The 22921-nt window shown below is 41.0% G+C and overlaps 1 protein-coding gene and 1 non-coding gene across 2 annotated transcripts in view; one reads left to right on the top strand and one right to left on the bottom strand.

Moving 5' to 3' along the window:
* The window catches only part of FAM222B (family with sequence similarity 222 member B), a 57314-nt gene that overhangs the window by 17195 nt on the left and 17198 nt on the right, over positions 1–22921 (bottom strand). The window lies entirely within an intron of this gene.
* TRNAG-UCC (transfer RNA glycine (anticodon UCC)) lies at positions 20103–20175 on the top strand. Its single transcript has one exon. It is a non-coding gene; the product is annotated as a tRNA-Gly (tRNA).

Raw genomic sequence — 22921 nt, forward strand, 5'->3', positions numbered from 1 at the left:
GCAGGCCCTTCCTCCTCCCTCAACTGCACGCAGGCCACGTTCTCCAGGGACTCGCTGGCCCAGAGGAGGCCTCTACCTCAGTCTAGAGTCTGGCTTTCAAGTTTGAAGGGGGACAGAAATTTAAGAGACTTAAGGGCATTTAGAAAGCCTGCCACATTAAAAAAATATATATATATTTTACTGAAATATAGTTGATTTAAACGTTGTGTTAATTTCTGCTGTACACCAAAGTGATTCAGTTCTACATATATATACATTTTTTTCATACTCTTTTCATTAGGACCTTGCTGTGTATCCATTCTATATATAATAATAGTTAGCATCTGCTAATCCCAAACTCCCAATCCACCTTGACCCCGCGGCCCCTGCCTTGGCAACTACAAATCTGTTCCCTCTCTGTAAGTCTGATTCTGATTCATAAATAAGTTCATTTGTGTCATATTCTAGATTCCACATACAAGTGACAGCATATGGTATTTGTCTTTCTTTTCTTTTTTGCTGTGCCACACGGCTTGGGGGACCTTCAGTTCCCTGGTCCCCCAAACCCAGGCCATGGCAGTGAAAGCCCAGAATCCCAACCACCAGGTCACCAGGGAGCTCCCCTTCTCTTTTCCTTTCTGACTTATTTCACTTTGTACGATAATCTCTGCTGCTGCTGCTAAGTCACTCCAGTCGTGTCCGACTCTTAGCGACCCTGTGGACTGCAGCCCACCAGGCTCCTCTGTCCATGGGATTTTTCAGGCAAGAGTACTGGAGTGGGGTGCCATTGCTTTCTCCAACGATAATCTCTAGGTCCAGCTATGTTGCTACAAATGGCATTACTTCATTCTTTTTTATAAGGCTGCCCCATTTCGAGTACAGAACTATAAGGTATTATTCTAAAACAAGTCTAAATCAGAGTGTTTGGGTCTATGTGTGTTTCTTCACCCTGGTGCCCAGGTGTCTCCCTTTTCTGGGTCTAAACTGCATCACCCAAAGCTCACTGCTGTGTTCAGAAGTTTTGAGAGAAATTTATAAACACGTATTTTTGCTATGTACTGAGTAACATTGGTTTATACTTAAGAGGATAGTTTGTCAAAACTGCAGAGAATGTTTTAATGAAATTTTGAACAGGTGTTGAAGCAGAGAAGGAGACAGCAACATGTGAATGAGTGTATGTTAGTGGAGTGAAGACATGAATTCCATCAAAGTTGTTGGAGAAATGTAAGCAACTCCAAACACACAAGAAAATGGTGCAACTATCTAATAATTAAAGAAATGTAAATTAAACAGATGACATTTTATTTTTTGCTTAAAAATTGACAAACATGTTTGAAAAAAAGTCTAAATCATATGGAGTCAAGGATTCAGTGAAAAGTCACTAAAGTGAGATGCTAAATTGACACAATTTCTAAAAATAAATATGAGCAGTTTTTAAAATACTCATACTCTTTGATATAATCATACTTCTAAAAAGCCTAACTTAAGGAAATAATCAGAAATGTAAACAAAGATTTTCACACAACTCTCTTCACTACAGTATGGTTCATAACTGTGTGAAAACTCCAACAATCTAAATGTCCAAAGGCAAGGAAATCATTATATAAATTATGGGATATTCATCTAATGAAATTAGTATAAGCCTCCCAAATCAAATATATTATATATCAGTAAAGAATATCTAAAGACAAAAAATGCTTATAAGTGCTGGGTTTAAAAAGTACATATAATACATAAATATGGTATAATAATAATTTTGTAAAATTTATTATATATACGAGAAAATTATGAAGTCATTTGTATTTGACCACAACATGCATTACAACACTCTGTGGGGATGAATTCTCATTCCTGGACTATCTAGTTTAGGATAACATTCTACTCAGCTTTCATTTCTTGATTATAAAACCAAGAGAGCCAAAGAAGTCAACAGAATTTAGGAAGAAACTGGGTGGCAAGGGCAGTCATTTTCTGGTAAGGTCTCAACAGCAGAAAATTCACATACAGAAAAGCGTCCAGTGCAGCTCAAATTACCTGAAGAAACCTGGATTAACAAGAGGCACAATATCAAAGTGGCTAAGATACAAGACTGGGTTTGAATTAGAACTAGGCAAGACTGAGGTCTCTGCTCCCTACCAGTTGTGTGACCCTAGGGGAGAAAACTTCATCTGTAAAATGTTACCTGCTTCATGGGATCATTTTAAGGATTAAATGAGTTTAATATACGCAAGTGTTTAGGACACCAGTGTGAAGATTGTTTAAATGTTGGCTAATCTATCCAATAATCTATCAAAATCCAGGTCACTTTTTATTTTGCCACCAGAACTAAACCACCCTCTTAGACTCTATAGTTCTTTACACTTTGAAACATGTTTGCATACATTATTTCACTTGAAATTGAAAGCAAGCTTTTAATCCAGATGGAATAAGTATCATTCCCTTTCCACAGATTAGGAAACCCAGGTTCAGAAAGGTTAGGTAACTTGTCCAGTGACACACAGCTGGGATGGTGAACCTCACATGACAGTCTGTCTTAACTCCCAGACCTGCTGCTCATTCCATGAGACAAATATTTTCTAATCCACAAGCTTTAAAAAAAAAAAAAAACCCACAAAGTAACAGTCAAGAATGCTTATTGTTTCATGACTGTGTCCCAGCTATTTAAATTATGAGCACATTTATTGGGATGCAGTCTTCATTGTGGGTACAGACAAAGACGTTCAGAAAACGCTGCACCATACCACAGCTGCCTCTCAAGCCAGTATTTATTGAGCACCTATCATAGCCCTCTTCCTACACTATTATATACGACAAAAACATACACTTCTAGGCCATGGCTTTGTCTTTTAAGTGTAAATGTAATTACTGACTCTCCTATGGATTTGGGGAACTACCTGCCGCAGATCAGCTCTTCACTCTGTAACACTGTTAGACTTTGGCTAGTCTAACACTTCGGAAACGGCTTTCAGTGAAAATTCCTTTCCAAAAAAAAGGACCGGGGGAGCAACTATAACCAGAGTAAGAATGCATTGGGAAAGTAACTACATAAAGGCAAAGGAAAGCTTTAGGTTTGAGTGGTCAGACTTTTTCCCAGGAGAAAGCTTTATCATGAACACTGAGGAAAAGTGTACCAGAGAATACTACAAGTAATGATCAAGTTACCTCTTGCTCTCAAGCTACCCTTGTTCAGGAAACTCTTCCCCTCCTATTCTCAGGCTCTTTCCTGAATGGGAGAAGTCAACCCTGACTAACTCTGAACGTACTCTCAACTCATATCTTTTCTAAGTTGGTTTCCACTTTGGACACTCACATTATGATGGAAGCTGGGCATCACAGAGCCGACCAAGGTCTCTGACAGGAAGCATCTCTCTGCTCTTTAAGGTGTTCTGAGTTCAAGGCTGAAAAGGAGCTCACGCTTTCTCATGGCTATGCATCTACTCCTATCTACTGTGTATTCATTTGGTCTGTTACTTCTTAGAACCAGTTCTCTGTACACAATGCCTTGAGCTTATGTGCCTTAGGTTTCTAGTGTAGAGTTTCAGTAAGGCTGGTAAGTTCAGGGCAGGCAGGGAATGTTAATGCTTACAGTAAACATACTGCCCTTCACTGTATCTCTAGTCTGCTGCCATCCAGGGTTAGTGTGGCAACAGGCAGATTTTAAGGTTACAGAACAAGGCATGACTGACATACTAATTCGTTCTGTTCATGTAGGCCCTTCCTTCTGCCCCCACTCCCGTATTCTGGCCTGGAGAATTCAGACACGACTGAGTAACTTACACTTCTGCCCCAGCCTGAGTAGAGTTTGAGGAATTCTGACGTTTAACAACTTTGGGGGAGGGTTTCTACAGCCTTAGTGAAAATCAAAAGATTTTACCTTGCCATTTCACTGAGCCTCCATGGGGCCGCAAAGAGTCGGACACAACTGAGCGACTTCACTTTCACTTTTCACTTTTACACATTGGAGAAGGAAATGGCAACCCACTCCAGTGTTCTTGCCTGGAGAATCCCAGGGATGGGGGAGCCTGGGGGGCGGCCGACTACGGGGTCGCACAGAGTCGGACACGACTGAAGTGACTTAGCAGCAACAGCAGCGGCAGCACTATCACCGGAAGCTTTATTCCACATACCCAAGGAATTACCAAGCTTCTGAAGCTCAAGGTGTCTCTGAAAGCAGGAGAGGCTGTTAAACCTCCAAAGGACCCAAGAACTGACAGCTTACTGAGGAAGAAGAGCAACCCCTTCTCCAGGCCCTGCAAACTCTCAGAACTAGCTAATAAAATTCAGAATACTGGCTACAGCCATAGGAAGAAGGAAGGAGAGAGAGACAGTCCCTATTTGTGCTGGAAGAATACTTTTAATAGCCAGAGTAAACACTCACAAAAATGAGATTCTGAACTTAGCTTTAGGAGGCTTCCTCATTTCAGGAACTGCCTGGGAAACAAAACAAAAACTCACAAAATAGTTCTTTAAATTTTTCAAGGACACAAGGTAACATAACTCATTCACAGATCAACCCATTAGCAGACTGGCCCTGAGAAATTCCATAATCATTCAGCACTGTTATTTGTCAGTGGGTGACTGGTTCTAACTGGTCAAATAAGTCTTATACCAAATATCAAGTCCCACCCAAACAGAACAATTTAACTCAAGATTACTTTAGCATTGAGTGAATCAGGAAAAATTATATAAATATCTGGTTTATCTTACAGACATCCAAACTCTGCCTTCCTTTATCTCAAAGATACCTTCAAGAAATGGCTAGCACTACCAAATGAACATCTTATCGACAGGGGCAGAAAACCAGTTCTCAACTCTTCTACTCCTGGTGCATGCCTCCTTCACTCGGTACACCCATTTAAAGCCCTAATTTCTACCCTGTCAACTTCTCGCTCTGAGGTCTCCCTCACCAACTAAGTGTCCTAACCAACTTTCACCCAGTCCCCTCTGTCAGGTCCTTTCAACTGGATAAGAAGCAGAAGGCACCAAACAGAGTGCAGAGTGAGGAAAGTATCCACAAAGTTGCAGGTGGTGAGCCCTGATGTGGGGAGCCAGACCTCAAGCGGTGTGAGAGGCCCCCAGCAGGGGCGGATGCAGTGGCTACCTCTCATTCAACAGCAATGAGCCCCAACAGGGTCTGCTCAGATCTTGGCTTCTAATTACTAAATTCTCCACTAACAGGAACAAAGGCCTTTGGAGAAATAGCTGAGGCAGAGAAAATACTAGATGAGTCTGGTACATATTACAGCGCAGGAAAGGAAGTGCTCAAAGAGTAACAGTGACATGTCAAAGACGACAGAAGTGAGAGGATGCTCAACTGGTGAGGGAAACTCCAGAAAGAGAAGTTTACACAGCAGAAATCAGAGGGAACACAGAGGGGATACACTGAGTGAAGGAGGCATATACTAGGAACAGAGTAATAAGAGACTTCTGTTTTCTACCACTGTTCATAAGATGTTAGTCTGGATTAGTGCCAACCAACCCTTTGCAATAAAAAGACAGTAAATCACTTAGGCACCTTTCAGTTAAATTTTTTTTCTTGATTTACTGGCAAAATCTGAGATAATCTGAATATCAAAACAAATGAAGATAGGCTAAATTTAATAAAATGTAATCAAAGTGAAAGTCACTCAGTTGTGTCCAACTCTTTGTGACCCCATGGACTGAGTCCATGGAATTCTCCAGGCCAGAATACTGGAGTGGGTAGCTGTTCCTTCTCCAGGATATCTTCCCAACCTAGGGATCGAACCCAGGTCTCCTGCATTGCAGGCGGATTCTTTACCAAATGAGCTGTAATAAGTTGACTAACATAGGAAATCATGAGCCCATACTAATGTAAATAAACTAGTAAACTGAAAGGCTTAAAAGGAAAATGATGTTTGCATAGTTTTGAACTGTCTCCTCCCAAAATATTAACTACAAAGGGAAGAGCAACTTTACACTGGAAATGCCTATAAGGAACCAGCTTAATCAAGTGATCAAACACTCTCAGTAATGAGACAAATAAAAACTCTGCATTTCTGAAAAGTATGCAATGACGAGCACAGCATCATTCCTGTGATATTCCTATTGAAGATCGACAACCTAAATTAAACATGAGGAACCATTAAACAGCCTCAAACTACGGACTTTCTACAAAACAACTGCTGACAGTTGTCAAAGTCATGAATGTCAAAGAAGGCCTGAGAAACTGTTCCAGATTGAAGGAGACCAAAAAGACAGAAGAACTAAATGCAAGGTATGATCTTTTCTGTACTAAAGAGCATTACTGGTACAACTAACATTTGAGGGGGGTGCTGAGAATTATATGATGGTAATGTTGTCACCATTAACTTCCTGATTTTGATGGTTGCATTGTGATAATGTTCGAGAATATTCTTTGCAAAAACTAACATATTCAGGGATGATGGAGAATCAAGTGAGCAACTTACTCTCAAATGATTCAAGGAAGAAAAATACTCTTTGTACTGTACTTGCAACTTTTCTATAAATTTGAGATTGTTTCTGAATTTTTTAATTAAAATTGTTAAAACAAACAAACAAACCAAAAATAACCAAGATAGCAGTGCTGAAATCTGGAGGAGGGTAAGAGATCAAAAAGAAGAGTTGAAGAGCATGGTCTGTGGAAACCATTCTCATTGTGTTTTAATGCAGGTGACTCAACTCTGAATTGGTGAGTACTGACACTGGGGTTCTTGCCATCTGGAACAGGTTTCCTGTATGTATTTTTCTGCCTCTAATTCTAACTTCTAATTTCTAATTCTAACTTCTAATTTCTTTTCAGTATTTATCTGAATAATACTTTCTCCTGTGTCTGCACTTACAACTCTCTCCCAGCCTTAACTCTGTTCTGGCAGTCCTTCCCCTAAGAGGCATTCACGCAACTCTCCTACCATGAAGATGGAGAATTTCACCTTTAGAAAGATTCCAAAAGAGATGTCTTATCCTGAAGGAGGCACTATTAATGATCCTCCTTTCTTCAGGCCTGGCATTCGCTAACATCCCCACCAAGCTCATGTTTTAATAAGAGTTTTTTGAAGGCCTTTCTTTCTAAACACATGTAACTCCCCTATGTTCCAATGCAAAACCTTCTCAAAACTTCTGGAGTGGAACACGGTTTTTACACTCTTTCCTCCCACTATATAAAAAGTTTCGAATAACATCATAAGCTTTATCTCCAGACTTCCTGAAATGTAGCAACTATTACCAGCTTCTCCACTTTCACACCAATGGCAGCTGGCAGGCAGAGCCTTAGATATTCTACAGCAGAAAGGTTTTCAGTAACAATCAATGAAGAGCTTTGAAGCAGTACAAAGATGATGCCTATCATTCATCCTTTCCTCTTCTTTCTTATTTAGGGTGATTATGGAAGTTTTGGAGAACAACTATATTACAGCCTGTCTCCCAGCAGCCATGAACTTTCCTCCCTCTTTTTTTTTCTGGCCACGAGGCTTATGGGATCTTAGTTCCCCATCAAGGGTTGAACCTAGACCCATGGCAGTGAAAGTGCAGAGTCCTACCACTGGGGTGCCAGGGAATTGCCCTTCCCTTACATTAACAAAAGCAGATTCTTAAAATGCACTCCTTGGCAATTTATCCTCAACAAAACTTTTATGCAGCCACATCCATGACTACACCTAAGGCGACTGATGGGCCCTTGGGAAGAGGGCCTAGCAAAACAGAACACTAAGGTGAACGACATCCAAAATGAAAGCCGCAGCAAGTCACCTGGAGACCTGGGAACAACCTGAGCTGGAATCAGCTTCTGTCTTCTCATGTTAAAGAGAAAATTTTGCTTACAAGCATATTCATGGTAATCATCAAACAGCAATAGAGAAAAGGAAACAGCAAAGGAACTTCACCATCTTCAGAGAAAAACAAACTATTTTCTTTGGTTTCTTCCCTCTTTTTCTACATAGCAAGGATTGTTTCCAAATATATTATGCAACTTCCTATTAAAATCACAAACTGAAATTCCTATAGAGCTTATTAAGAAGCATATCCTCAGTGTCCTACTGATTTTAAAAGTGCTCAAAAGTTTTCTTTTGCACTCTGAAGAGAATTTCCAATGCAAGCAAAGGACTAAAATGCACCTTGCCAATTACAGTAATCTTACAACAAGCACATACTGCTATGAATGACATTTAGTTCCATCTCAGTCTATTCTCCCAGGACAAGCAGCAATGAACTCAAGGGTATGATCTCAGAATATAAAAAGCCATTAAGGCTGTTCCTAATAGATTCTTTTAAAATATGATCCTACACAGCTCTTCAAAAGGACAGTATGCTGTAATTCTGAGATGGATTTTTACAATGCTTTGACCTCCTCTTTAAGAGAAGTCTGGAAAAAGAACTAACTGCAGTGGGGGACGGCAGGGGGTGGGGGCGGGGGGGGAGGAGAGAAATGTGTCACTCTGGTTATTAAAATCCATTAAGTTCATACTTCAGCCTTAGGATAACTGCAGCCAAAAAACTGACTTGCAAGTAATTATCACCACTATCTGCAATAAAAGTTAATTGGACATAATTGAACTAACGCCCTAGTCAGAGGGAAGCTGCAACTGGCGAAAGGCCCACTCCTCCTGCTCCTTCAATCTGCAAATGAAACTGCTAATGCTAATTTGTGGACAAACAAGAAATTGCTCTCATGGCTTCCCCACTGCAAATCACGAGGCAATTCCAGCTAATGCCCAGGCATGTTAGGCCAAGAGAAAAATCATTAACCAATGCTTCCTTTGATAAAGATGGATTTTAACAATAACCAAGCCCATTAGGCTGAGAGTTGCTAAGAACTGTTAAATTTCTCCCAGATGCACTAAGTAAAGCACTGTGCCCTGGTCTCCGCACCCCAGCACCATACATGAGATGCTCCCTGTACCACTAGCATGTGGTAGTAAGACGAAGAGACACTATGCAAGGCCAGGAGCTGCTGCTACACAAATAATTTATCTTCTTGTAAGAGAATCCTTGGGTAATCTCATTTTTAGACAGGCAAATGGCATTGCTGATCTACTTCAACAGCAAAGATTAAATCGCTTCTGAATGAACTCTGCAAGTGATAGATTCCTGCTGCCCAACTCTTCCTGCCTTCAATTCTGGACAAGAACTGTGCCCTTTCCCCTGGAATTACTATAAGGCCTTCTCCCTTTCAATTCTGTCTACAGCCCAAGGGACTAAGACTCCTAGGGGTATTACGCAGTCTTAGGTAGCCACTTATAACAGAAGGAGAAACCTGTGGTCTTTGTATCTACAATGATCTGTAAAGTGGGCAGAAGGCAGTAACCTCCTGAGGTGACAGAAGGTAAAAGAGAAAAGCAAGTACAAAGTGCTGTCTGCTTATAGAGAAATTAATGCAATGAGAACCTTCCCTAAGGAAGCAGCTGGACCACCTGTCCCTTTGGTACACTTTTCAATAGAAGTTATTTTGGAAGGTTGCAGTTTACTTCCTCTAGTCATCAAAATACAACATTTTCTGATGTGAAATATGAAAAGCCTAAGTATAGCTTGGCTAGGATGTAAGAGAGGGACCTAGAAACTGTAATATGGATAGTAATGTGAAATAAGAGTTTAACCCTAACAGAAGAACACTTCCTAGGAATGTCATTCATTCATTCATTCATTCATTCATTTGTTCACCAGGCACCTATGATGTATCAGGTACTACGGCAATAGTAGTACTATGTATTAGGAATACAAATATGGCAGACAAAATCCCTGATGAGATATGTGACTAATGTGATCATTTCACAATGTATACAAATATCAAATCATTATGTTGGGGGACTCTCCTGAAAGTCCAATGGCTAAGATTCCTTGCTCCCAATGCGAGAGAGGGCCCAGGTGCGATCCTCGGTTAGAGAACGAGATCCCACATGCCGCAACTAAGACCCAGTGCAGTCAAATAAATATATATTTTTAAAAAAAATCATTGTTGGACACCTGAAACTACCATAACATTGTATGAACAACTATACCTCAAGAAAGGAAGGAAGACAGGCAAGCAGGAATGAAGGGAGGAAGGAAATCAGAATTGTTTCACAACAAAAATAATTTTAAAAAATACCTCCGGGAAACAATTATAAAGATGGGAGAAAACAATATGGGTCATTGAAGGCTGAGCAAGAATTTGCTGGATTGAGACAGTTAGGCTACTCTAGGCAGAGAAAACCAGCATAACGAAAGACATGCAGCTGTAAAACTAAACAACTTGTTTGGGGAACCACAAGTAGTCTGGGGTGAGGAGGGCAGTGCTGGGTGTATGAGCTAAACTTGGAGATGAGTCTGATGTGCTAAATTATGAAGAACCTTATATTTCATACTAGAGGGAGAGAAGAGCAGATTAAAAGTAAATTAGCAGAAAAGCAGCCCTGACATCATATAGAGTAACTATAATGATTAAATGAGATTGTATTTATAAAGTGCTCAATGATGGTAGTTGTAACTATTATTAGCTAATGTCAGACTTTATCCTGAAACCAAGGGAGATAGGAACAGGTTTTAAAGAGAGTAACATGATCAGATGTCTATTTTAAATAAATCTTCTGCAAGTGTGAAAGACAAATGGGAGATGGCACAAGTCAGTTGAGTGGCTACAGTGATTTCGAGGTGAGAAATGATGATTTCAAATAAAGGTGTCACAGGAGAGCTGTCATGCGAATGAGGGAGGAGCTTTATCTCTGAGCTCCAAAGACCAAAGCTAGGCTAACAGATTAAAGCCTGAAGATAGGCAATTTCAGATGAACATAAACAATAACCTGAGCTTGTTCAACAGTGGCACAGCACTAGAAACGCTGAAGCAAAACCAAGGACCCGTTCATTAAGAGTGACAGAAAAAGAGTTATTTTCAGTAGCTAAAAATCTGAACTAGATGACCACTAAATCCAACTTTTAGATTCCAAGAATCTAAATCACTTACGGGGACGATTCCGTAAAATCATTAACAATCGTTTTTGTTTGTAGAGACGTATACAATTTTCCAAGTGCTTTCATACTGATTCTCTCACTTGAGTTGCTCAAATGCCCTATGAGATCGACTGGGCAGGAATCATTAGTGCCATTTTCACAGATAAACTAGGAAAAGCTAGTAAGTGCCTGGATACAACCACATTTTCTCACTCCTGGCTCTGTGCTCTTTTCCAGTCTCACCATTGCCTCCAACATGGTACCAGTGCTGAAAAGTCCATTCTGAGAAACCATCCTTCTTTGGTTACCTATTCCAATGTTTATTCTTAGAATCAGTAAATTCTTCTGCATGTTTTATTTTCGTTGTTCAGAAGTTTCAGCCTATTTCTCTGCTCTCTTCAAGATGAATAAGTTAGTCATCTATCTTCATTCAATGTTCCTTCATATTTACATACTATAAAATGTCTACCATTTCTCTAATCTAGGGTAACTAACCCTAATTATTAAAACTCAATTAATCCCAATTATTAAAACTCAATCCTTGAGTTTGTTCACAAATGTTATTTCCCTTAAAGTAGTTAAGTAATCCGATCCCTAATTTAATACTAGCTCCAGGAACGTAATATTCTCTTCTCATCATTCCAATTCTAATCCCTAGATATCTATTCTATTAAAGATTACCTCCTCTAATTATTTCAAACCAATATTTCTTGAGCACCTACTATGTAGCAAGGCATTGCTCCAGAAGCTAGGGACTCAGCAATAAACAAAACAAACAAAAACTCCTGTCTTCATGATGCTTCCCTTTGTACATGACGTCAAGTGGGAGGATCAGACAAACAATAAATAGGTAAGGGACATAGACTATTAGAAGGTGAGAAATGCTATGAAAAAAACAAATGAAGCAGTGTAAGGGGATGAGGGGGACTGGATGGGGCAGCAGCTTTAGCATATGCAGCGTGTGGTCCTCACTGAAGAACTACAGTTTCTACCATGCTTTTTACCTGCTAGTTTCAGCACAAGGCAGCTTTTAATTACCTAAGAGATTTTTTTTAGCAATTAAACTATAACTAAAATAGTTTTTTCCCCCCTCTCAAGTTTAACTCTTAGGCACTTGTACATTTAATAAAAAGCAATGTATCAACTTGTTTTGAAGAATAAAATTTTGTTTCTGTAATGCTGAAATATTCTTCAAGAAATAATGTAAGAAAGTAATGGAAGCCCAAAGCCCACCACTGTGCACACACATAGAAAGACTGCTGCTGGGTACAATGACTTTAATAAAGACCAGCATTTCCCTGCGTGAGCAATGGTAGGTACAGCGTTGGCCAAAAGGTTCATTAGGTTTTCCATAACATCTTACAGGGAAATGAAATAACTTCCTGGGCAACTTGATACTTTTTTAACTAGTGGCGGGGAGCTGAAAGATGAGCAGGTGGGATACACAGGAGGACGGAGGGAGTTGGAACAAACATAATTTTAAAGAGCTACAAAATTGGTGTGTAGCCTGGAGTGGCATCAGCCTCTCATTTCTAGGTGCACTAAGGAGTCTCCCCAGAACATACTATGAACGGTAAAACAACAGTTTTCAGTTGGGACATTTGTTCAGCTTGGAGAAGAAACCAAAATTAAAATACATAGCTTGTTGGAAAAGCAACTTGTTCCAACTTAACTGTCCCACAGACTATGGAAATAGGCAAAGCACTTCTCTTAAAAGGAAAGGTTCCTTTCATCTCTCTGGGGACATATCCTAACACAGTATCATACTCCAACCATAACATACCTCACAAGGACTGAATGAAGCCTAACTACTAAAATCCTCAGTAAAGGACTTTAGTAAATTCACACTAACACCTGCCAGGACAGGTCAAAACCAAGATACAGAGTCATCATTAATCCACCGGTCCCACTTTCTGCTGAATCCAAGAAGTTCTAGGAGCATAAGCAAAAGCCAAACCAGTGACATCACAGCTACAAAACTAATGTGTTCATAATAGTAAAACTGCTTTCAGCTGCATTGCTGGGTGATCCAGAAGGCCCATTCAGGAACCCAGGTAAAGGGCCTTTCCCACTGATACACTGTGACCTGGGATGAGCTGCCTTCAACTTCTCACAGTCTTGATACCCTTTCCTTTTAAAACAGATTAAGTCCTACGCTTTACATTGTAACTGATAAACGAAATGCTAATGGTAGAGGTACTATAACTTTTGGGAGGGAAAAAAAATTAAGTTGTGACTAATAATTGCTAATAATTATGGACTTCCCTGGTGGCTCAGACAGTAAAGCATCTGTCTACAATGCGGGAGACCTGGGTTCAATCCCTGGGTCAGGAAGATCCCCTGGAGAAGAAAATGGCAATCCACTCCAGTACTATTGCCTGGAAAATCCCATGGACAGGAGCCTGGTAGGCTACAGTCCATAGGGTCGCAAAGAGTCAGACATGACTGAGCGACTTCACTTTCACTTTCACTTTCAATAATTGCTTATGATTCTCCTATGAAGCAACACCGATGCTGAGTAAATCACTCCAATTCTGCAAGTGGCATAAAATCTGATTTTCTCTCAGATCAGCAGCTGATCCTCAAAACCACTTTGCTGAGTGCCAAGAAGTAGCGATTGGTTATGAAACCTTGCCTTTTAAATCTACTGGAATATTCAGCTGATCTTCAACAACAACAAAAGCAAGGGGTAGGAGTTGGGGGGAGACATTTTCCAACTAAACAGCACTTAAAGCAATCCTCAGTTTTGAATTTATAATTTACAGTACTTCTTTGATTACAACCCAATGTGTACATGGATTTTAGCCAACAGCTCCGATCAGGAGAATCCACAGAGCCCAGTGTTAGAAGAGGGGTTTACTTTGGTAATAGTTCTTCTTTGAATTGACTACCTACAGCCTGTCCATATAGGATGAACAATTTGCATATCTGTGGGACAAGAAGACACCAACAAAGGAAACATGCCAGTGTCGAGGGTTAGTTTATCTACGATTTACCTGGAAAATCTCAGTTCTCCATAGGACCTTGGTATAATTAGGTCCTATAACAACGGTCAAGTCTTAAAATATTAAAACCAACCATCTCAAGGAGACAAAACTGAGCTAAACCAAGCTGGTGGCAACCTCACCTACTTGGCTCTTGAATGATCAGACAAACATAATCAGTTTGTTCAGCTGGAAAACTGCAGTTAAGAAGCAGAGGAAGTTAAAGCTATTGCTTAAAAATATGGCCTACGAATATCTTTGGACTTGTCTATACTTTGCCTGTTTGCCTTTCTGCATGAATAATCAAGAACTGACTGTTTTCTCTGATCAAGAATGAATCCGTACCTATTAGAGTTCTCCCTGTATATTGGTAAAGGTGCCTCCTGCCCTTTCCAGCTAGGCTTACATGAAACAAACTCAGTCTATGACTAAACTTGATCTAATGAGCCAGTGTGATGATCCCTGCTCCCTCTCCCCAGCCATTCATCAGGACAAAATATAATAAAACTTCAATCTGGCCTTTCCTTTCTATCTCTCTCTATCACTCTTCCAGCATCTCATCTTGAACATTCCTCCTTCTCTTGACTGATAGTGGCATCTTGGGTCTTTGGATTCTCTTCACAACAACAGAAATTAAAAACAGCTTCTCAGGGCAGAGATAGGAAACTTTCAATCATTTCAAACAGGGACCCTGGAAGGAGTTCTTTAAGAAGAGAACCAAACATACTAGAAATTCAGAGCAGGGAAGAATTCAGAGACCTTGGCTTTGGGTCTGGCTTCACTACTAAATCACTTTCTAAGTTATTTAGACATTCTTGAGGCATTAGTTTTCCCAACCTCAGAGAAATGCTGAGACCACTAAGAGACTGCTTACTTAATTCACTGGATGAAAACTAATCCAAAAGTAAAAATATTTATGTTAATACTGGAAAGGATTCTTGGGCTGAAGGAACTCTTGTCTTAACCTTTTATGAGTTGTTATGTAATTATTCCCTACAATCCCACATTTAATTTCGAAGTATAATATGTACTCAAAGTACCAAATAATTCCTAATTCCTTTTAGCCAGGCTCAGCTTCTCTTCTATTACTATATATATTTACAGATAATGAAATCACTAATTAAGCAAAATTCTAAGATATGGCCAAACAAAAGGACTGTCCATTATTCACAGAATGCTAACACAGAGGAGAAAGTTGGGGGAGGGAGCAAAGGCCTGGATTCTAAGAAAACAGATGAGCTATTTGGGTGTTTGGCTTAAAAAAAACAAAGCAAAAACAAAAAGATGGATTAACAGTTTATATCTAAAAGGCAACTCTATTTTGAATGGCTCTAACAATCCCATAATAAGCACAGTATCAAACACAGTCAGGGTAATTAATTCAGTGGACTCTTCCCCTTTCACCGCCAGATTGAACAGCTCTGAGGATAATCTCCTTCATTCTCCCAGGGCTCAGTTGGAAGATTCATTATTTATGCCCTCAATTGTTTACTCTGTCCTATTTTTCCCTCCGTCCAGGCCCAAGGGCAGTGTTATCACTGGCCTGTTTCCAAAATGAATGTATTAGTTCCCTGCCTTACTAGCTACAAACCCAAAGATAATCAAACAGTGGTTATCTTAACACTGGAGAGCAACCCCACCCCACCACTTGATCCAGGAGAGAAGTTAATGACAATGCTGACCCCGGTTACCAAAAGCTGTTATTTTAGATGGATGAAATGAAACACATTAGTTTTTCTAGTCTTTTTGTTTTTCTTCAACCACTGAGCGACATGTATGCACATCCAACAGGATTCTTGAAGGGCAGTACCATTAGAAAGACAGCTCTGGCCCTCACCAAGAGCAGACCTGTAAACTATGAAGGATTAAACTGATTGAGATGCACTTTGCCTAGCAACCATTCATTAGGAAGAGTTCAGTAACTCACCAGCAATCAATTCCGTGTCCTTATCTAAGCCATAAACAGATAACAGACTCCACCAAGTCCTCTACCCTCTGGATTCAGACAGCAAACAACTTCCTTAAAAGACTCAGCTTGCAAAAGTCAACCCTTGGAGGAGGGGGTTGTGCTTAAACACACACAAAATATTGTCTCAGACACCTGACTGACAAAGCTGAATAGCTAAAAACTACCACCAGTCACATCTCCATATGAATGCATTCATTGTCTCTAAATAAGTCTCCCACACTGCAGCATTCCTAGGTCTTTTTGCCTCTAGTATTTTCTCACCTTGAGCAAGTCTTTCCTAGTTTCAAACCTGACTCAAGCTGATTATCATGAGAATCAAACAACGCCAAGGGTCCAATGTTTTCCTTCACCTTCTCAAGGGGATCACTTTATACTTCAGATGTGAATGGGGGATTGGGCTTGAGTCTCCCTTTAGAGAGACCATAGGGCCCTCTTAAAAAAGAAAAAACACACCCTAAGCTGTGACTCACAGAAATAAGCAGGATAAAAACAGATTGCTAAAGAAAAATCAGCGAACTGAACCTCAACAGCACCATGTCCCCTTAACTTAAGAGATTATGGTATATCACGGTTTCATATAATTGTTTCCTCGCAAATGACCAAATCTGAATTTCCATCCTCCTTAAATGATACCTAGAGATCAGTATAGATACACACCTATCATTAGTTCTATACATAGCCTTCTGTCTCCTGGGGAAAATTCTTTGGGGAAATCACTGCACCGTGCAAAATATAGATTACACAAATCTGTCAAGAAAATAGAAATATAAAAACATTAAGTGAGCCAAGTGTAATGTAACTTTATAAAGCTGTATTAGCTGCTCACTCATGAGTAGACAAAAAATAACACCTAGATATCAAATAGGAGGTTATTAGTAGAAGCAAGTTGAAGTGGTGGTATATGCTTTAACATGGCCTCCAAGTGGATTTTGTCACTTTCTCAGGTTACCATATAGTTTAGACATCAAAGTGCACTTTGTTTTATACAATAGCTAGCTGCCAAAGCTTCAAAGTGATTTTTAACAGTTCATTCTCAGTAACAAGTTGGGTAAGACAACATCTGGGGTATTCTCTTTGCCTTTCAATTTAAATATGATTCATGGAGTCTTAAGGGATAAATGGGTAATAAACTAAAAACCCAAAATCTAACAAAGGTTTACTACGAATCTACTTTTTTTGCACAACTCTGTATTAAGGCTGCTTCAGATTAAAAAAAAAACAAAACTATAATAAGTTTCCTGATCCCTAGTAAGTTTCCACAATTGAACCGATTTCCTATCCCATCATCCCTATTCTTTATCATACTTGCTTTTACCCCAAACTGCTCCTTATTGATTAGAGATAAAAATAAACCAATGCAAAGAGGAAACATTAATCCATCTTAAAACTAAAAGAGCTCCAGCATACCAATTCTATCTTCAAAACTGAACTCCAGTTAGAACAATTTCTGGAAACTGAACCCGGATTACAAGAATGAACTCTCAACATTTCAATTAATATTTACCAAAGTGCTGCCAAAAAAAATGACATTCATCCCTTCAGGCATTCTAGCTCTTTTCTAATCAACATTTGGATAAATCTGGTCCAAACACTTTTGGTGAAAACGCCCAGTTAAAGCAAGTTTACCATGAACAATGCCACTGAAAACACACAACACACACACACATCCTTTGTTGCCATCATAAATTTTGAGTTTTACCTCTTCAACTGGTATCTCTCCTCTCTGTTAAAAACCGATAAAGAGGTTCCTGATTTTGGCCGAAGATGAACTGTCCTTCAGGAAGAAGGGATCCGTAAGCTGTAGAAGCCAAGGAACTCAAAACGTAAATATAAATTGTAGTGATACAGCCATCTGAATTCATGACGGGGTGCTTTAAAAAAATTAACGACTTAAAATTCATCTGGATTTGTTTAAAGTTTGGTTTTTGACGACAGAAACTAATCCCTCTGAGAGTCTGTGAATGGGAAATATACAGATGGAGAAAAATATGAGACTTTTAAGTTTCAGTAACAGTAACGAAGTTTGCTTGCTCAAGCTAGGTTTCTCCAACAGGGCTGAGTCCTACACAAAGCCGGTGACACTGTACTTGGGAGAGAGACTTTAGAAGAGTTAATCGCTAACAACTATCAGGATTTCCTTTAACCACCATCTGACGGAGGCTGATCCCTCTTTCCACTAGCACCTCCTTCATCTTCAGACTGTTTTTGCTGATTAAGGCAGTCCCAAGTAGGAAAATGGTGAAGACAGCCTTAATGGACACGGATGCAGAACAGTTTCAAAACCGCACTCCTATCCTAGCCTGTCCTTTCTTTTTTCCGGCTTACTGCATCAGATGCCAAACGAGAAAGGGCTCCTCTTTTCTCTGTTCATTTTACTACGCGACCGACATCTACACATCAGTAAAAAGAGAGGAGAGTCCTGAATCTCCTTACCCAGCTGCAGGGGTGAGATGAAGGGAGGGAAAGAAGAATGAAGGGCAGAATTAGAATATCAAAATAAACTGATTAGACGTGGAGCTCTTACTTCCCATTCCATTTCCCCTTTTCTCACAAGGTTAAGTCGGCTGAAGTCGGGGTAGGATAGAAAAAGCACACACACCTTGAGCCCTGGAAGGGAGGTGAGGTTCGCTCCGCAGCGCTCGGTGGGGCTCCGGGCTCCGCCCCGCCCGCCTGGGGCACCTCAGCCCTCCTCGGCCCCAGACCGGGAAGACGGAAGAAAAGGGGTTTCCAGCGGCCCCGGCAGGGGGAGGGGGGAGGCGGCTGCTCCGGGTGCCAGGCTCTCCGAGCGCAGCACTCCGCGGCGCGCCGACACCCCCTCCCCCAGCCGGCTGCCGCTCGCTCCTTCGCCGCCGGAAGCCAGCCCCGCCCCCTCAACTCCATCCCGGCCCTCCGCGAGCCCCCTCCAGTCCGCAGAGCCAATGGCGAGCCAGGGAGCCAGCAGAGCGACTCACCCGACAGCCAACTGTGGAGGCCCACTGGGAGGTCAGCCGCCCGGGATAGGCCAGCCACCCGTCGCCCCGGCCCCGGCACGGCTCCTCTTTGTTAGAGCTGCCCCTTCGCTCCAGGCCCCCACCCCAAAGCCGGCAGGCCGGCAGCCCAGCAGCCCGCATCTGGGCCAGGTGATGCCAAGCCCCTTCCCCTGCGCCCCCCGCCCCCGCCCTGCCTGGGTGTGAGGAGTGACCCCCATCCAGGCAGTACCTCCGTCAGTGCCTCAGACTTGCATAGCAAGAGCCTTCCGGAGACCTTCGACAGCAAAAAGTCGCTCCCCAGGCCTCCGCCTCACCCTTCTTTTCTCAGACTAATCAACTGCACTCCCTCATAACCGTGCATAGATTCAGGTTTGCATATTAGATCAGCTGCACACATCAATCCACCCTGTCTGAAACTCCTGCTTCCCATGACGCAGAAATTAAGGGGGGAGGGGGACACATATTGGGAAGATATTTATCTGCAAGTTGGTGCGGTGGGAGAAGGGATACAGTAAATCACCTGCAACAAACACCATACACACACACACAGCTGGATCCAACCCAGCTCAGATTCAAGTCATCTACATCCAGTTAAACCCAAATAAACCACTCCCTTAGCAGGTTTCAGTACAATTAGGAAACAAATATCTAAGTCCTGTTCAAGCCATACACTTAACATTAGAAAAAACTCGCAGCAATAGCTTCCGCATAACTGGCAGGTTGCATCAACACCTCAATCACTAATGTCAGTGTTAGAAACCTAACACTGCTGGGATGGAATACGCTAAAGATTGTAGAATATTTCCCTAGGTATAGTGGTGAAGCAGAAGAAGGGGTTCGTTTAAGAAAAATAAACCGGTAATGGGGAAGGTAAGTTATTACCTACACTCTCATTTTTGTCCACAAAGTTCTTGCAACTAATCTACACCACATTCTACAAGTCCACTTAGTTCCCAAGTGCTAATACAACTAAAAAACTAACGTTAAGTAGCCTTTTCTTATGTGGAGCTCAAAGCATTTCATATATATATGAACCTCAGTGTTCTGGGAAGATGGAAAAGGAACTGTGTGTCATGCCTATTAAAAGCCAGTTTGGGACTTCCCTTGTGGCTCAGCTGCTAAAGAATCCGCCTGCAGTGCGGGAGACCTGGTTTCAATCCCTGGGTTGGGAAGATCCCCTGGAGATGAGAAAGGCTACCCACTGCAGTATTCTGGCCTGGAGAATTCCATGGACTGGGTAGTCCAGGGGTCGCAAAGAGTCACACATGACTGAGCAACTTTCACTCACTCACTCTTGGGATTTTCTTGGTGGTCCAGTGGCTAAGATTCTGCACTTCCAATGCAGAGGGCCCAGGTTTGATCCCTGGTCAGGGAACTAGATCCCACACTTTCACAACTAAGAGTTCAGGTGCCTCAACTAAACATCCTGTATGCTGCAACTAAGACCTAGTGCAGCCAAATAAAAAATATTTTTTAAAAAAGGCCAGCCCTTTTTTCTAACCCAAATTAAAAGGCTTGGGCTTAAATAGATTTCTGGAGAAACTTCATTAGTCTCAGAGACTAGGTTCCAGATAAAAAGAACTAAGTGTGAAAATTTTTTTATTTTAAATACTGCCCACAAAAGTGTCCTCATTAACTAATGAGTCTAATTCCCTCCCCATATACACCTGAACTACCAAAAATCCTCAAAAGCACAAAAACAGTTACAACTCTCCATAGTGTTAGTCACTCAGTTGTGTCTGACTCTTTGCAATCAACAGACTGTACCACTGGTCAGAATGGCCATTAAAAAGTCTACAAATAACAAATGCTGGAGAAGATGTGGAGAAAAGGAAATCGTCCTGCACTGTTGGTAAGAATGTAAATTGCCGAAGCCACTATGGAGGAAAAAAAGAGTATGGCGGTTCCTCAAAAAGCTAAAACTAATAGTTGCTATATGATCCAGTAATTCCACTCTTGGACACATATCCAGACAAAATTGTAATTTGAAAAGATACATGCACTCCCCTCCATGTTCACAGGAGCACTATTTATAAAAGCCAAGACATGGAAGCAGCGCAAATGTCCATTAACAGACAAAGGGATAAAGAAGATATGGTACACAGAAGCAGTGGGATACTGCTCGGCCAGAAAAAGAATGAAAGAATGCCATCTGCAGCAATGCAGATGGACCTAGAGATGCTCACACTAAGTGAAGTAAGCCAGAGACAAACTCCACACGACTCATACGTGGGGTCTAAAAGATGCAAATGAAGTTAATTTACAAAACAGAAATAGACTCACTGACAGAGAGAGCAGACTTGAGGCTGCTGAGGGGGAGGGCAGAGGGGAGGGATGGACTGGGACTAGGGTGGGGTTAGGAGATGCAAACTATCATATGCAGAATGAACACACAGCAAGGTCATACTGGATACAGCACAGGGAACCGTATCCAATACCCTGTAATAACCATGATGGCAAAGGAAAAAAACCTTTGTTCTTAAAAAATACATAAGCAAATAATTAAAAAGGCATTTTCCCCCCATAAAGACCTGCCAGTGCCATTTTATAAAATTCAAACACCCAAGAGATAGAACGCACACTTTGATAGGAAAATTTATTACTTACTAGACTTAAAGAGAACACATCTGAAACAACAAGTGTGAGAGCTATCTGGGGAGGAGAAAAAAAAGACAATGCCTTGACTATTATTTCAATGTAGCAAGGTACTAACATTTTTTTAACTGGCTGCACTTTCTCTTTCAGACACTAGAGGGAAGTATAAACTCCATTCACTGTATTTGGGAATTCAATTTATTCATTTATTCACGGACTCCGGTTTCCCTGGTGGCTCAGACAGCAAAGGATCCGCCTGCAATGCAGGAGACCTGAGTTCGATCCCTGGGTTGGGAAGATCCCCTGGAGGAGGGCATGGCAACTCACTCCAGTATTCTGCCTGGAGAATCACCGATAGAGGAGTCTGGCCGGCTACACTCCATGGGGTCACAAAGCATCGGAGGCAACTAAGCACACATTCATTCACTCATTCACCACATATTTACTGCATTCCTTGTTGCTGTTGTTCAGCTGCTAAGTTGTGTCCAGCTCTTTGCAACCCCATGAACTGCAGCACGCCAGGCTCCTCTGTCCTCCACTATCTCCCTGAGTTTGCTTAAATTCATGTTGATTGAGTTGGTGATACTATCTAACCACTACTGCATTCCTACATACCAGGAACATTATAGACCCCAAAGACAAAAAAACGAAGAAGCTATGATCTCTGTCTCCAACGTGCTTACTCTAGTGAAGGAAGACACCAGTTTAACAAACAAACAAACAAAAAAAGGCCACCACGACAGAGAATGCACATGAGAATCAAACCCCAACTTCTGCAAGACTGTGGGTTTGGGAAGGACAACTTGGCAGAGGGAGGAAAAAAACATGTATCCATATAATCATTCATACTAGACAAATAAGATTACTCAAACTGGCTTATTCTCATATTAACTATATTCCCATCTTAATTTAAATGGAAATACCTACACTTAGGAAGTATCTTTAAACTGTTATCTACAGAAAGTAGGAGAATGAGGCATTAACATTGTGGAAGATTTGCTAAAATATCTAGTTGGCTAGGTTTCAAAATCAATTGTACCCAGTTTAAAGGCATGAAGGTAACAGATACAGTTGGAGTTAAGACTGCTTACAGGATTATAAAAATTCTTATTTGAAATCAGGATAAATTACACTACACCCCCTGAAAAGAGTATGTCAAGGATAAATAAGTACAAGTTTCCTAAATGTGTTCTGTCTTCACAAATTAAGTTTCCCAAATTAGGAAACAGAATACTCTGAAAATTAGCTTCCATCAATGCTTGTGGAAAGCCTCTGTAGAGAGACATCTTGGTTGCCAAATCATTTCCCCATCTAAATAATTTAAGCCTACACAGGAAAGACAAAAACTTTAACTGATAAAGCAGAATTAAAACTCAAAGTCACCAAAGGGCAATGGAAACTTTTGTAGGGTGTATTCTTCCCTAATCCTCAAAATGACTGCTCCATCTTTTGCTATGGTTTGGGATGTTCGGATTGTGTGTATTGGGGGTGGAGAGTTGGAGAGAAGGAACAAGTTGTTGATTTCT

This window comes from Capricornis sumatraensis, chromosome 8 (assembly GCF_032405125.1).
Source record: "Capricornis sumatraensis isolate serow.1 chromosome 8, serow.2, whole genome shotgun sequence".
NCBI lineage: Eukaryota > Metazoa > Chordata > Mammalia > Artiodactyla > Bovidae > Capricornis > Capricornis sumatraensis.